The 13,630-nt window shown below is 39.3% G+C and overlaps 1 pseudogene; it reads right to left on the bottom strand.

The window, feature by feature from the left end:
* Positions 1-2,562: 2,562 nt before the first annotated feature.
* On the bottom strand, positions 2,563-9,093 carry LOC114259717 ((+)-piperitol/(+)-sesamin synthase CYP81Q2 pseudogene; annotated as a pseudogene).
* Between the last annotated feature and the right edge of the window lie 4,537 nt (positions 9,094-13,630).

Below are 13,630 nucleotides of genomic sequence, written 5' to 3'. Positions count from 1 at the left end.
TTTTGGTTGGGTGCTTCTAGCTTTTGGCTAGTTATTGTATTTTTTGCATCGTCTTAATGCTTTCTCAATAAATAGTTTGTTTGTTTATCAAAAAAAAATAAAATAGTTTGTGTAGTAGGGGAAAATTGGTTCAGAATAAATGTTGAGAGAAAAATATTTATACTTAAGAAGACATACATTTTATATCATAAAATATAATATCTTTACACGGTATGCATTGGCATGTTGTAAAAATTTCTACTGAAAAAATTTTTAATTCGATTTTTTATGACATGCAAAAGTATGTGTTAACAAAAATTTGGTTTAAACCCAATCAACAGTGATTGATCAACAAACTTAAATAAATTTTAAATGAACACAAATAAAAAATCAGGCTTTGGTGGTTGAATTCTATGCCTTAAACAGATTAAGGACTTCTTTAAAGGTATATAAATAAAGAAGAAACAAAGCATAATAGAATATGTATTTATTCAATTGGATTGTTACATGCCATCAGTTATAAGAACTTAAACAAGAATAAAGAAAGAACAAATACAATAATCGACAAAATGAAAGAAATGGGGATTGAAAAATTATCACTTAATCTATTTCTAACAATTGCTAAGCTAAATTACTCCTAGATGAATATCACATTTTGTGAATGGTTGTTCATGATTGATCCCTTCTTTATTCCTCAAGTCTTCCCTTTATACTTGCTTTGCTATCTCATGTTGTAGCCATCAATCTATAATCTTTGTTGATATTTGGTCTACTCAACCATATCCCATCTTCATAGAAACTACTTGCAGATTTTGCATTTTGACTTGATATTGATCCCTCGATTTTAGCATATGATTTCTAATTGATTTTAATAAATATCTTTACTGGCTTTTATTTAATCTTTTCAAGCTACATTATTATCTCTTTCATGCCACGTTACTAGCATATTTGTCACGCCATATCAGCATATTTATCGATAATAATAAGAATAATAAATATGGCCAAGGTTATTCTTAAAAATAGTCTATAGTCTTAATCGACTGATCCTAATCAACAGAAAAATAAAATGTTGTGTCAACAGTATGTCGTGAAATATTTACACTTAAGATGACATATCATAAAATATTATAACGTTACACGACATGCATTAGCATGTTGTGAAAACTTTTACTAAAAAAAAAAATTCAATCTGATTTTTTTTTTTTTAAAATCATAAGGAAAATCATCAACATCCAAAGTTTACCATTTTGTGAAACACTTTGTGCTTAGTGATCAGTATCCTGTTGCAGAACAGCTTCTAAAAATCATCAAGTTAATTAATTTTTAATTTGCTATCCTTTTAGGATATTCAATGGTATAGACAAAAATTATTATTATTATTATGGTATAGATTGTTGGTTGATTATATCTAAAGGGTCGGATCTTTCTTGATTTGATTTTTGTTTTCTAGTAATGTTTTTTAATCTCAAATCTGTATAAATGTGTCTTGTTAGTTTTATTTTGTATTTTCACAAAAGGATTGGATCATTATATATATATATATATTTTCATGACTTACTTTTTATACTAGCACAATTTATATTTGTTGAATGATCAGTTTTTGGTTTCAAATTGGTTAGTAGTCAGCATTAGGATTGCTCTCATGGTTGTGAAGGATTTGAGCTCTATTAGTAGCAGCCATGAACAAAGCGAAAACAGAGTACAATATATATTTATGTATATGAATAAAGCTTTGGACCCCCAGTGGGGTACTGGGGGTCACCTCCCATTGGTCCAAAAAAAACAGTTTTTTTTTTTTTTTTTTTTTTGAGTTTTCAGCCAACCCCAGGCCGACACGTGGCACTGGGGGGTCACTGGGGGTCACCCCTACTGGGGGTCTGTAGCATTGCTGTTATGTATATATATGTGTTTGTAAAGCTACAAAAAGAAACTAGTCAGAGAGAACAAGTGGGTATCTAATGATTGAATTTGATTTGTAGATAAATAGATGATATCATCATAACCAGTAAATTAAAGTGTTCTAGAGAACCACAAAGAAATAATAGAGAGAGAGAGAGAGAGAGAGAGAGAGAGAGAGAGAGAGAGAGAGAGAGAGAGTGAGTGTGTGTGTGTGTGTATGTTTGGCCCTAATTTGTTATGTAATGTTTGAGGCTGTTATAGTAATTATGCATCTCTTCTTTATCATTATTTCCTTCTATTAATCTTTCTAGAAAATGCTAATATTTGTTATTGCTGGTGATTAATTTGGACCTCATCTAGAGGAATAATCACTTGACGAAGCCATCAAGTTTCCAAATCTTTCAATGATCACTATAAATGATCCCCCAATTGAACGTTGTAGATTTGAGATCATGATTAAGTAGTTGCAGACAGAAATTAATTTTGCCAATTTTATGTGGGAGGATATTTTCAAAATATATATCTACTAATTTGTAATAAAATCTGTTTCTCATTTATTTATAATTTTTCCTTTAACTTATTTGAAAAATCAATCTCACGTACAAAATATATTTAAACTTATATAAATCACAAACAACAAAAACAAAAACAAAAACAAAAACAACACTATCAACTTAGGTACTATTAACACGTGAGAACATATCGATAGATTTTTCAAAAAAAATGCTCAAACAACGTTTGTGGCTTTAGAGAAAACGTTATTCATGATTATGTCACGTGCTTTGCACATAGCTTCTAATGGTTCAGCTTTAGGCGTGGTAAGTCCTTTTCCTTCCATTAGATCAACTGCCTCCTCAGTAACCCTCTCCCACTCGAAGCATTGAATCAATGACCCCAAAGCTAAACCCACGACTCGTTGTGCCAGACCAGCCCCAGGGCAAGCCCTCCTTCACATCCCAAATGGCATCAACTTGTGTCCTTCCACTTCTCCGCCTTCAAATCTCTCAGGCTTAAAGCTTGTAGGACCATCCCAAATCTTAGGGTCCCAGTGAATGGCCCACGCATTAACCAATAACAATGTATCGCTTGGCACGTTGAACCCCCCTATAATGCGATCATCCGATGATACATGTAGTACCAACAATGGTGCTGCCGGGAACAATCGAAAGGTCTCGGAGATAATAACTTGAAGGTAATGTAGCTTTGAGAGATTGTGTTCATCAATCAAGTGATCTTGGCCCACATGAGTGTTTATCTCGGCTCTCGCCTTCTTCAACACCTCTGGATGGTTCACTAGAAGGGACATTGCCCATTCCATTATCACTGATGATGCATCAGTGCTCGCGAATATCAGGCTCTGGACATTAAAAGTTAATAAATTAAACTGAAAAAGTAAATTATATTTTTACATAATCAGTACTATTTTTGTAGTAAAAGTTATTTTGTTTTAAAGTGTCCGACCTCAATTCTATTACATTCTTTGTATGTAATTTATGTATATGTTTTAATAGTAAATTTTTGTGAATCGTTCCATTAGCTTTCGTTTGGCAAGTTTTAGCTCCAAGCTTTTTTTTTTTAAAATTAAAATAGCCATTAAAAAATAAGATAGTTTTTTAATTTAATAAGACAAAATATTACATTTAATTTATAATTATTACATTTTTTTTTTCATAAAAGTTAAAAAAGTCAAAAAATCCCTCTCAAATGAGATTTTTTAATCCTAAACTAGGATGTTTGGCATCACCTACAAAAGCTAAAAAACTACTAAAAAGCAAAAAAAATCATACTAATCAACTTATTTTGGTGGGAAATCTGACGGATCAAAAAAAAAAAAAAACACAAAGCAAAATAGTGCACTGTGCAGCCACAAATTTCCATAAAAAAATAAAACGTGGCACAATGTAAGCCACAATTTTCCAAAAAAAAAAAAAAAAAAAAAAAAAAAAATTGAAATGCATGCACAGCCAGCACAGTTTGCTAACAAGAAGGACAATTTAGTAATTTTGATATTTGCTACAATATTTTATTATATATATTTTTGTAAAAAAATATATATTTTTTCCAAATATACATTTTTTTTCCTACTTTTTAATAAAAAAAATCAAAAAGTACACTTGTACAGGTCATCTCAAACAACCACTAAAATAGTTAAAAAATCAAAAACCAACCTTCTTCCCAAACCACACAGGTTGTGTTTGGTGTAGTTGTTACAATAGATTATAGATTATAACTTTAATCAGAAGTTGTTGATTTGTTTGGTATAGCTGTTGGATTATAAATTTAAGTTGCTGAGTAGTGTTTGTTAAATAAGCCGTGAAATAGCTTTTTGAATTAATTTTTATTTTTTATTATTCACTACTAGTCTACATTTCTCAAAATAATAATAATAATAATAATCCATAGCCCATTTGGGTCTTTTTCTATTTTTTAAAAAATAAAAAATAAAAAAAATCTAAGAGTATAACCTTAAATTAACATGTCTACAATGGAAACTAATAATAAGAAGCAAGGGATGAACAGTTTCTCAGAATCGACTTTTTTGAGTTAAAATAAGTTGTTAAAATCAGAAGCAGTTTGAAAATAAGTTTAACCAAAAAATTCAAAATAACTTTTCCAAAACTAAAATATATAAGTTGGCCAAATAAGTCACACCAAACACCCCCACAGTAAGCAATCATTTTTTCCAACGTAGACAACATGTTTACGTGTGCGATCATGTATGTAATCAATCGGATTTATAAAATAAGTATTACCGTAGTAGAGGATATAATATAAAAAATATGTTGATAGATATGATTTGATGAAATAACAAAATTAATTTTAAAAAATAATTAATTATAAATTCATGATAAATTTTATATATTTTAATGCTAATAAATATGATTTTTCAAGTAGACCATACACTAATAAATCTTATAAACTTATGTTTATGATGCCTTTAATACATGTGAATATGTTTAGGCGTCGTTTGAAAACAGATTTATTAATTATTTATTTATTTTTTTGATTAAAATATGATGTAAAAAAAATAGTATGTTTGAAATGACTTTTTAATTTTTTACGATGATGTTCAAACATCCTAGTTTACATCGATGATGTTCAAAGACTGGTAACCATGATGTTCAAACACCTGGTAACCATGATGTTTAAACACCTGATTGGCAGAACGGTGGAAGTTTACATCGATGACATGGTCGTGAAGACCAAAGAACCTAAAGGTCATCTGGCCGACCTTACAGCAGTCTTTGACATCCTTAAAACATATCGGCTCCGACTCAATGCAGCAAAGTGTGCATTTGGAGTGGGATCTGGTAAGTTTTTGGGATACCTGGTGACTAGAAGGGGCGTTGAGGCTAGCCCAGATTAGATTAAAGCCATCCTAGAATTGCAGAGCCCGACGTTGGCAAAACAGGTACATATGTTGACTAGAAGGGCCGCAGCCTTGAATAGGTTCATAAGTAGAAGCTTAGACAAGTGCAAACCTTTCTTCAACTTGGTGAAGAAAGCCATAGATTTTTTATGGACAGAAAAATGCGAGGCAACCCTGACCGACCTGAAGAAATATCTGACCACAGCTCCAGTTCTTTCAAATCCAGAACCTGGGGAGGAGTTGTTTTTGTACTTAGCAGTCTCAGAACACGCAGTAAGCGCAGTGGTAATCCGAGAAGAAAAAGGGGAGCAAAGGGCCGTTTAGTATGTAAGCAAAACCCTGGCCGATGCAGAAACAAGGTATCTACCCTTAGACAAATTGGCACTGGCTTTAGTAATGGCTTCAAAGAAACTGAACCATTACTTCCAAGCCCATAAAATTGTGGTGCTAACAGAGCACCCCTTGAAGTCTTTGCTACAACAAGGAGACCTGACAAGAAGAATAGCCAAATGGGCAGTGGCCTTGGGATAATATGACTTGGAGTACAGACCCAGGATAACAATCAAAGGCCAAGTTTTGGCCGACTTCGTGGCCGAATTCACACCAGAATCCATAGCACATCGGGCTCCGTTGAGCCGAGGTGAACGATGTCCAAGCAAGCAAGGAGAAGCCCAGCCAAATGCAATAGAATAAAGGAAAAAGGAAAAACTCAGACTCTGCAGCATTTACATCGGCGACTCCTTTCGACTGCTTGTTGATGGGAGCTCAAACCGACAAGGAGCGGGAGTAGGAGTAGTACTAGTATCTCCAGATGGAGAAGTAATGGAACAGTCCATTCGATTGGGGTTCAAGGCCTCAAACAATGAAGCAGAATATGAAGCATTGATTGCAGGACTAAAGCTGGTGATAGCAGCAGAAGCAGATGAGGTAATGGTTTTCTGTGACTCCCAGCTCATAGTCAACCAGACAACGGGCGAGTTTGCAGCCCGAGATGAAAGGATGTCAGCCTACGCAAAGGAAGTCAACAGGTTAGTAGCTTTATTTCAGAACTGCCGACTACATCAAGTTAGCCGAGATGATAATAGTCACGCCGATGCACTAGCCAATCTGGCCAGTGTAATACAACCTAGAAAAGCAAGGACGATAATGGTCGAATACTTGTCGGGCCCGAGCATCGAACCACTAACCACAGAGCGTGAAGCAATGTGTGTGGACATGGGATCAAGCTGGATGGATGCAATTGTTGCATTCTTAAAAGAAGGAAAGCTGCCAGATGACCACAAAGAGGCACACAAGGTCAGATTGGAGTCGACGAGATTCAGTCTGACAGCAGAAGGACATCTCTACAGAAGATCTTTCACTGGACGCCTTCTAAGATCTGTACACCCGTCACAAGTTGAAGATGTTTTATATGAAATACATGAAGGAATCTGTGGAAGCCACACCGGGGGCAGATCACTAGCCCATAAGGCCATTACCCAGGGGTATTGGTGGCCCTATATGCAAAAGGACGCAGAAGCTTTTGTCAAGAAGTGTAAAAAATGCCAAAGGTTTGCACCACTGATACACCAGCCAGCAGCAGACCTTAACCTAGTATCCAGTCCTTGGCCGTTTGCCCAATGGGGCATGGATCTCGTTGGGCAACTGCCCCAAGCAACTGGACAAAGGAAGTACCTGCTGGTAGCAACAGATTACTTCACCAAGTGGATAGAAGCTGAGCCCCTAGCCAAGATCCGAGATGTAGACGTAAAGAACTTCTTATGGAGGAACATCATCACCAGATTTTGGATTTCGAGAGCAATAGTCACTGATAATGGAACACAATTTGATAGCAAGCTGATCAAGAACTTCTGTGCAAAGTTCAAGATCAAGAACTACTTTTCAACCCCAAGCTTTCCTCAAAGCAATGGACAAGCAGAAGCATCCAACAAAGTTATCTTAGATGGGATAAAAAAGAGGCTGCAGGCAGCCAAGGGAAAGTGGGTGGATGAACTTCTAAGTGTGCACTGGGCATATCGGACTACGCCGAGAAGATCAACAGGGGAATACCCCTTTGCCATGACCTATGGCACAAAAGCTGTCATTCCGCTTGAAGTCGGCATCCCTGGGATCAGAACCTAGGGAGTAGAGAGTGGGACTAATGATATACTCTTACCCCGAGATCTGGATCTACTAGAAGAAAGAAGAGAGAAAGCTGCAATTCAGCTCGTAGCCTACCAGCAACAGCTTGCCAGAGCTTATAATAAAAGTGTTAACCCAAGGGAGTTCCAAGTCGGCGACCTAGTCTTGAGAAAAGTTGTCGGCAACAAGAAGGATCCTAGGGAGGGCAAGCTTGGCCCAAACTGGGAAGGACCCTACAGAATCACTTCGGTATTGGGCAATGGGGCATATCGGCTCGAAGATAGTGAGGGCAAAGAGTTTTCAAGACCCTGGAATACTTGTAATCTGAAGTTTTTCTATCATTAAATTTTCCTTGTTGTTTGCCGACGTAATGAATAAAATTTAAGCAGAATTCTTCTATATTTGTGATTGATAAAGATACATAACGTTGCTTCTGGAAGACATGCATAATGAGACCCCAAGTGGAACTTAGGTTCACATTAGGGGGCAGAGAGAAGAAATGATGTTTAACACTTGTTGAAACGTGAGAAAAGTTTACAAGTTGAAGTTAAACCGAAATGATGTTTTACATTTGTTGAAACTTGAGAAAAGTTTACAAGTTAAAACCGAAATGATGTTTTACACTTGTTGAAACTTGAGAAAAGTTTACAAGTTGAAATTAAACCGAAATGATGTTTTACACTTGTTGAAACTTGAGAAAAGTTTACAAGTTAAAACCGAAATGATGTTTAACACTTGTTGAAACTTGAGAAAAGTTTACAAGTTGAAATTAAACCAAAGTGATGTTTTACACTTGTTGAAACTTGAGAAAAGTTTACAAGTTGAAGTTAAACCGAAGTGATGTTTTACACTTGTTGAAACTTGAGAAAAGTTTACAAGTCGAAATGATGTTTAACACTTGTTGAAACTTGAGAAAAATTTACAAGTTGAAGTTAAAATGATGTTTAATACTTGTTAAAACTTGAGAAAAGTTTACAAGTTAAAGTTAAACCGAGGTGATGTCAAACACTTGTTGAAATTTGAGACAAATTTACAAGTTGAAACCGAGGTTATGCCAAGAAAAGTATTTGGATACTTGCCGAAGTAAATCATCATAACCGAGGTATGTTACCTCAAGAAGGTTGCACAAGATAGAAATATGTATTAAAGATATGTAAATTATTCTAAGTATGAAAGACATACAAGAAGCAATAAAGGGAAGACAAGCAATGCAAACATTCAAGAAAGAAGTTGTATTCATGAAAAGGCACATCGGCAACTTAAAGAGTTTACATTACTTTGAAAGGAGAAACAAAGTACAAGAAAGGAAAAGAAAAACATCAAGACTAAGATTCCTCAGCATCATCAGCAGGCTGGGTCTGGATCTCGGAAGACTGCTGGGAGGACATCTCGGCCACTTTCTCGGCTGTAAGCTCAGCATCAATCTCTTGAAGGGTCTGATCAAGGCTCTTGTCGGCGAGAGGCACGTCCAATGATGCCTGCTCAGGAGTAGCTTCTTTGGGCACCTCTTCAACCTCCTCATCTTGAGTCAAGTCTAGGACATGCTCAGTTTGAGGAAGAGACGTGGCCCCAGCAACATCTTTTGACTTCCTCACCAAAACCTCCTCCTTAGATTCAGAGCCGTCATCAGATTGAGTTGGAGTTGGCGGGAATGGAAGAGGAAGGGCGTCGACGTTCCGAAGGGGTGAGTCCTCGGGGACTTCAAACTTTTTTAGAAGAGACATCCAACCAAGGGTGAAACCCTTGTTGCATGCCTACTTCACTTGCTTCTCATAGTCCGCCGTGACATCGGCCACCCCTTCGTTGTAGCCCTTCTGGTCGGCCTCCTTTAGCTCAGCATCTTTGGTAGCCAAAGCGTTTTGCAGTTCTTTTTGGGCCTGGGCCATTTTCTCCTCTGCATCCTTCTTTTCGGCCTCAAGCACCTTCTTGATGGCCTCAGCAGAATCCGTCTTTTCTTCGGCACCGTTTTGAGCCTTGATGGCAGTCTCAACTTGGTCTTCCAACTTTTTCATTTTTGATTACAAACTTTTGTTAGTCTTTTGAAGACTAGAGACCTCCCTCTTCATTTCGGCTAGCTTCTCCCAGTTCTCAAAAGATTGTATTGAGAAAGAATGGGCATGCTGGATGGCCTGAAAGTGAAACAGAACAGAAGTTGTTAGAAAAAATTACAAGTATGGAATGAACAAAAAAGAAAGAAAAAGTAGCCAGATAAAGACACTTACTTGAATGGAGCGTTGAAGCATCAGAGCGTAGCTCTCATACTCGCTTAACTCGGCATTTCGGTTAAGATCGCCAGGGAGAAGCAGAGCGGTACTAAGGGCTACGCCGACGTTGCTGTCATCAGTGCTATCGTTGGCCACAACTGGCTTATCTTCCAGAGTGATGTTGGGGGCCTAGGGGGCATCATGTTTTTTGGACCCTGAGGTAGTTGCGGAGGATGACCTCGGCCTCTTTGATTTCTGAGAATCGGATAGTTGGGCCTCGGCACGCCTCTTCTCCGTGGTAGGCTGGGACTTGTCACTTTCAGCCAGTTTTGAGATCGGCAACGTGTCCTCAGTGTCAACCTGAGCCACCTTCGCTTTTGGTTGAGCCTTCTTTATTCTTTTCGGTTTAACATGGGGCTGAGATTGTGCTGGTGGAGCGTCAATGGATGATGGGATGCTGGCCAAGAGATCTTTGGAAACTACTTTTTGGCGGCCCATTTCAGCAGCAAAAACTGTTCGTCGCCGATGTTGGCGCTGGGATATCGGGATCAGGTATGGAGCCGAGGTTGACGGCTGCTCGGTAGGATCAGAGGTTGATCCTTGATCTGTCCGAGATGTAGACGCGCCTTGTGGTGTTGTGGCAGAAGGTGGAAAAGGCTTTTCTTCTTATTTTTTGGGACGTTGGGAAGAGCAGACTTATAAGTGGGGATAAAGTTGAGAAGCAGAGGGGCCTTCTGCTTGAGAACTGGCAGATCCAAAAGTCTCCTCAAGTCTTTGCTGGGAAAGAAAGACTGACGGAAACCCTTTGGCGGCTGGGAAAGAGCTGCAAGCAAAACCGACGATTAGGAGCAGATAAAATATTAAAGACTTTGAAAATTTTTGAAAAAACAAACAAGAATGGACGCAGGGCTCTTACCATTGCCCTCTACAAAAATGGTTCGAGGAAGAGGGTAAAGATGGAGGTCCTCATCTGGAGCGAACTCCCAGTTCCCCGAGGTAATAAAGTAGTCATCTCCAGCTCCCTTGTTGGAGTCTGGGAGGTCGGCTACGATTTTGTACTCTGTAGATCTTGGCTTGAGGTAGTAAACATAGCCCGTATCTCTTTTTAGGCCACACATGGTGTAGCAATACTGGATATTGGCTAAGGTAGTCCTAGCGTTTTCTTGTTTGGCTAAGGCTATGATACCGTTAATAACTCAGTAGGAGTTGATGGCAAGTTGCATTGGGTTCAACTTATAGTAGTGGACTATCTCGTGGAAAAGGATGTTGAGTGGAAGCCGAAGTCCGCACACAATAAAGGCTACGACAGGAAAGGGCATGGAATCAGTAGTGGGCATGATGGAGTCGTCATCCCCAGCCAACCTCAGATGGACGTCGGCAGGGATGTCAAACTCATGCCTAAAGTGATCTAATTTGCTCGGGGTATCTACTCTATGTTTCCACATACCCATGATATCGGCTTAAACTGAAAAGGTTGGATTTCAAAAGGGGTATCTCTAAAAGGTTTTTTATGGACCTCGGCTAAAGCTGGAAAATACACAGAATGTATGGGAATAGTTTCAGTTTTTCCTAAAAAATCGAGGGTTCTACAAACAAATCCCAAACCTAGATCTATGAACGCAAAGATTGAAGGCGCGAAATCTGGAAAACAGAAAAACAAGATTGTGCTTCAGAATTAAGAACAGAGATGGACTATCAAGAACATTATAAATACGAAGGGTATGAGACTAAGAACAGTGCAGAAAAGTTGTGAATAGTGCGAGTGTTCAAGACATGGGTAAGGAACAAAATCATGAACTAAATATACTCAGATACAAGATTCATAAGTCAAAAACTTGAGTAAAACAACAATGATGACTAATAATGAAGTAGAATTTCTTGAAAAGCAACAAGAAATAAGAACCAGGAAGAACAGTGGCTTACCAGAAAGAGGGAAGCCGGAAAGGGATTTGCCGAAGTCTGACAACGGTTGCAGAGGCGGAAGATCGGTGGAAGTCACGTCGGATGTGGTAAATGGAGCAAGTTACAGAGCTCAAAAAGCTTGAACAATGGAGGAGATGGAAAGCTAGAGAGAGAGAGAGAGAACTTCAGAAACGATGAAAAGTGAAAAGACGGGGGAAAGAAAGAAGGTTTTGATACAACAGAAACAGCGGCAAAAGGGTCATAAATGTGCCTAGAAGAACGTATGGGCCAGATGGCGTACGTGAGAATGATTCGATTTACAAACGCGTATCAGGTACGATCCAGTAAGAAAAAGACGCGTGGCTAAAAACGGACGAGTTGTTATGCATGACAGCTCATGCGCGTGAAGAACTTCATGGAAATATTAATCTTTAAGAAGACATGTCGGCCTATAGTAATGAGCTCGGCTTGAACTGATGTACTAGTAGGAAGTACCGATATAGGTTCCATCACCTCAGATTGCCGAGGTAAGAGAACCTAGGGGGTAGTTGTGGGGACATATTTTCTGAGTCCCAACACGTGGCCAAGGTGATGCCGACGTGTCAGCCGAGGTGCCACGTGTCCAGGTCATGACGCCGAGGTAATCTCGGCAAGGCTGAGGTTATCTCCGAAGATATCGAAATCCGAGATAAGTGGATAAGGGACAAGAGTCCTAGAATGATGAAGGACTTTAGTGTGGATAAGGATAACACTCTTAAGGAGTTTATCTTTATCTCTTGAAGAGTCCAGGATAAGCACTGAGCAAGAGTCCATTGAAGCTAGGCTTCTAGTGGGACAAGGATTGAGTTAATTATAAAAGAGAGGCACCCCCATGGGTCCAAGGTACGTAATTTACATTCTGAACAGTGAATTTAGCACTATTGATTATCTTTGAGAGATATATTGACTTGATCGTCGGAGTGCCTCCGGGTGGACGAACCACCGCCGGAATCTTCTCTTTCTGTTACAGGTCAGCTAGGTGTCATCTATTCTGCCAGTTCTCTCCAGCTGAATACTGAGTTGGGCAGTGTGAACGGGAAATCACTCACACAATTTGGCGCCGTCTGTGGAAAAGAAAGAAAGATAAATGGTCAGTAATGGACAGAAGGAAAAGATTGGGGACGACACTCCTACTGGGAGTGGGAGACCTATTGACCTTGACATCGAAGGGGACGAGTGCAACGCAGAAACTCGTGACCAGAATCACGGAGCGAAAGACATCGGCCAGACTGGCGACGTACCAAAGAAACCAGATCGAAGTGGGTACTATAACGAGGACGACCTCCAGGTATGGAAGGATAGGTGCCTACGGAGGGACGAAGAAGTAAAAGAGATAGCAAACAAATTGGCAGACCTGCAATCGGTCGTCAATTTTATGATGCAAAACAATGTCATGGAGCCACCATACCTGCTGCAGGACACGCTGATCCCAGCGGCTAATGCCTAAAAGGGAGGGCAGAAGCAAATCCCAACAGCCCCTCAGCATGCCAGGAATGAAAGACACTCTCACCGGCCTTCAAGGGAGGTCGGACGAGGAGAGTTAGGGAGAGAAGAATCGCGGAGGACGCATCGTGCGAAGGAGGCAGACCCCAAAGAGCATCTGCATGTTCAGGGACAGGCACTCTGCTTCGACACAACTCACGGAGAAAGATCGAAAATGACCCACCATGAAGCCGAGAGTAGTATGCCGAAAAGACTGAAGTCAGGACATAGCCGAGCTCCTGGGCGGAGCAAAGAAGACTTGAGAGATTACCTCAAGAGGAAGCAGCAGAATGCCGATGACGAGGTAACTTCCCCTAAAAAGCCTAGAACACCATTCTCAGTAGAGTTAGACAAATTTGAGGCACCGAAGAGATTCAGTATGCCGAGGTTCCAAATATACGATGGTAAGTCAGACCCCAACTTTCATGTTGGGTTATACCTGAACTCAATGGCGTTGTATAGTGGGAACGAGCCGTTGCTCTGCAAAGTGTTCCCCTCATCTTTTAGGGAGATTGCATTAGATTGGTTCCACAAATTACCAAAGGGAAGCGTCAAGACTTGGGAAGGCCTGGTCGAGATGTTTGTGGCCAGGTTCGTGACAAACAAGCTACAGCCATTAAGGGTGGACGCATTA

This window comes from Camellia sinensis, chromosome 1, assembly GCF_055761805.1.
Source record: "Camellia sinensis isolate YWXY chromosome 1, ASM5576180v1, whole genome shotgun sequence".
Lineage (NCBI taxonomy): Eukaryota > Viridiplantae > Streptophyta > Magnoliopsida > Ericales > Theaceae > Camellia > Camellia sinensis.
This window is presented reverse-complemented; position numbering and strand designations above follow the sequence as displayed.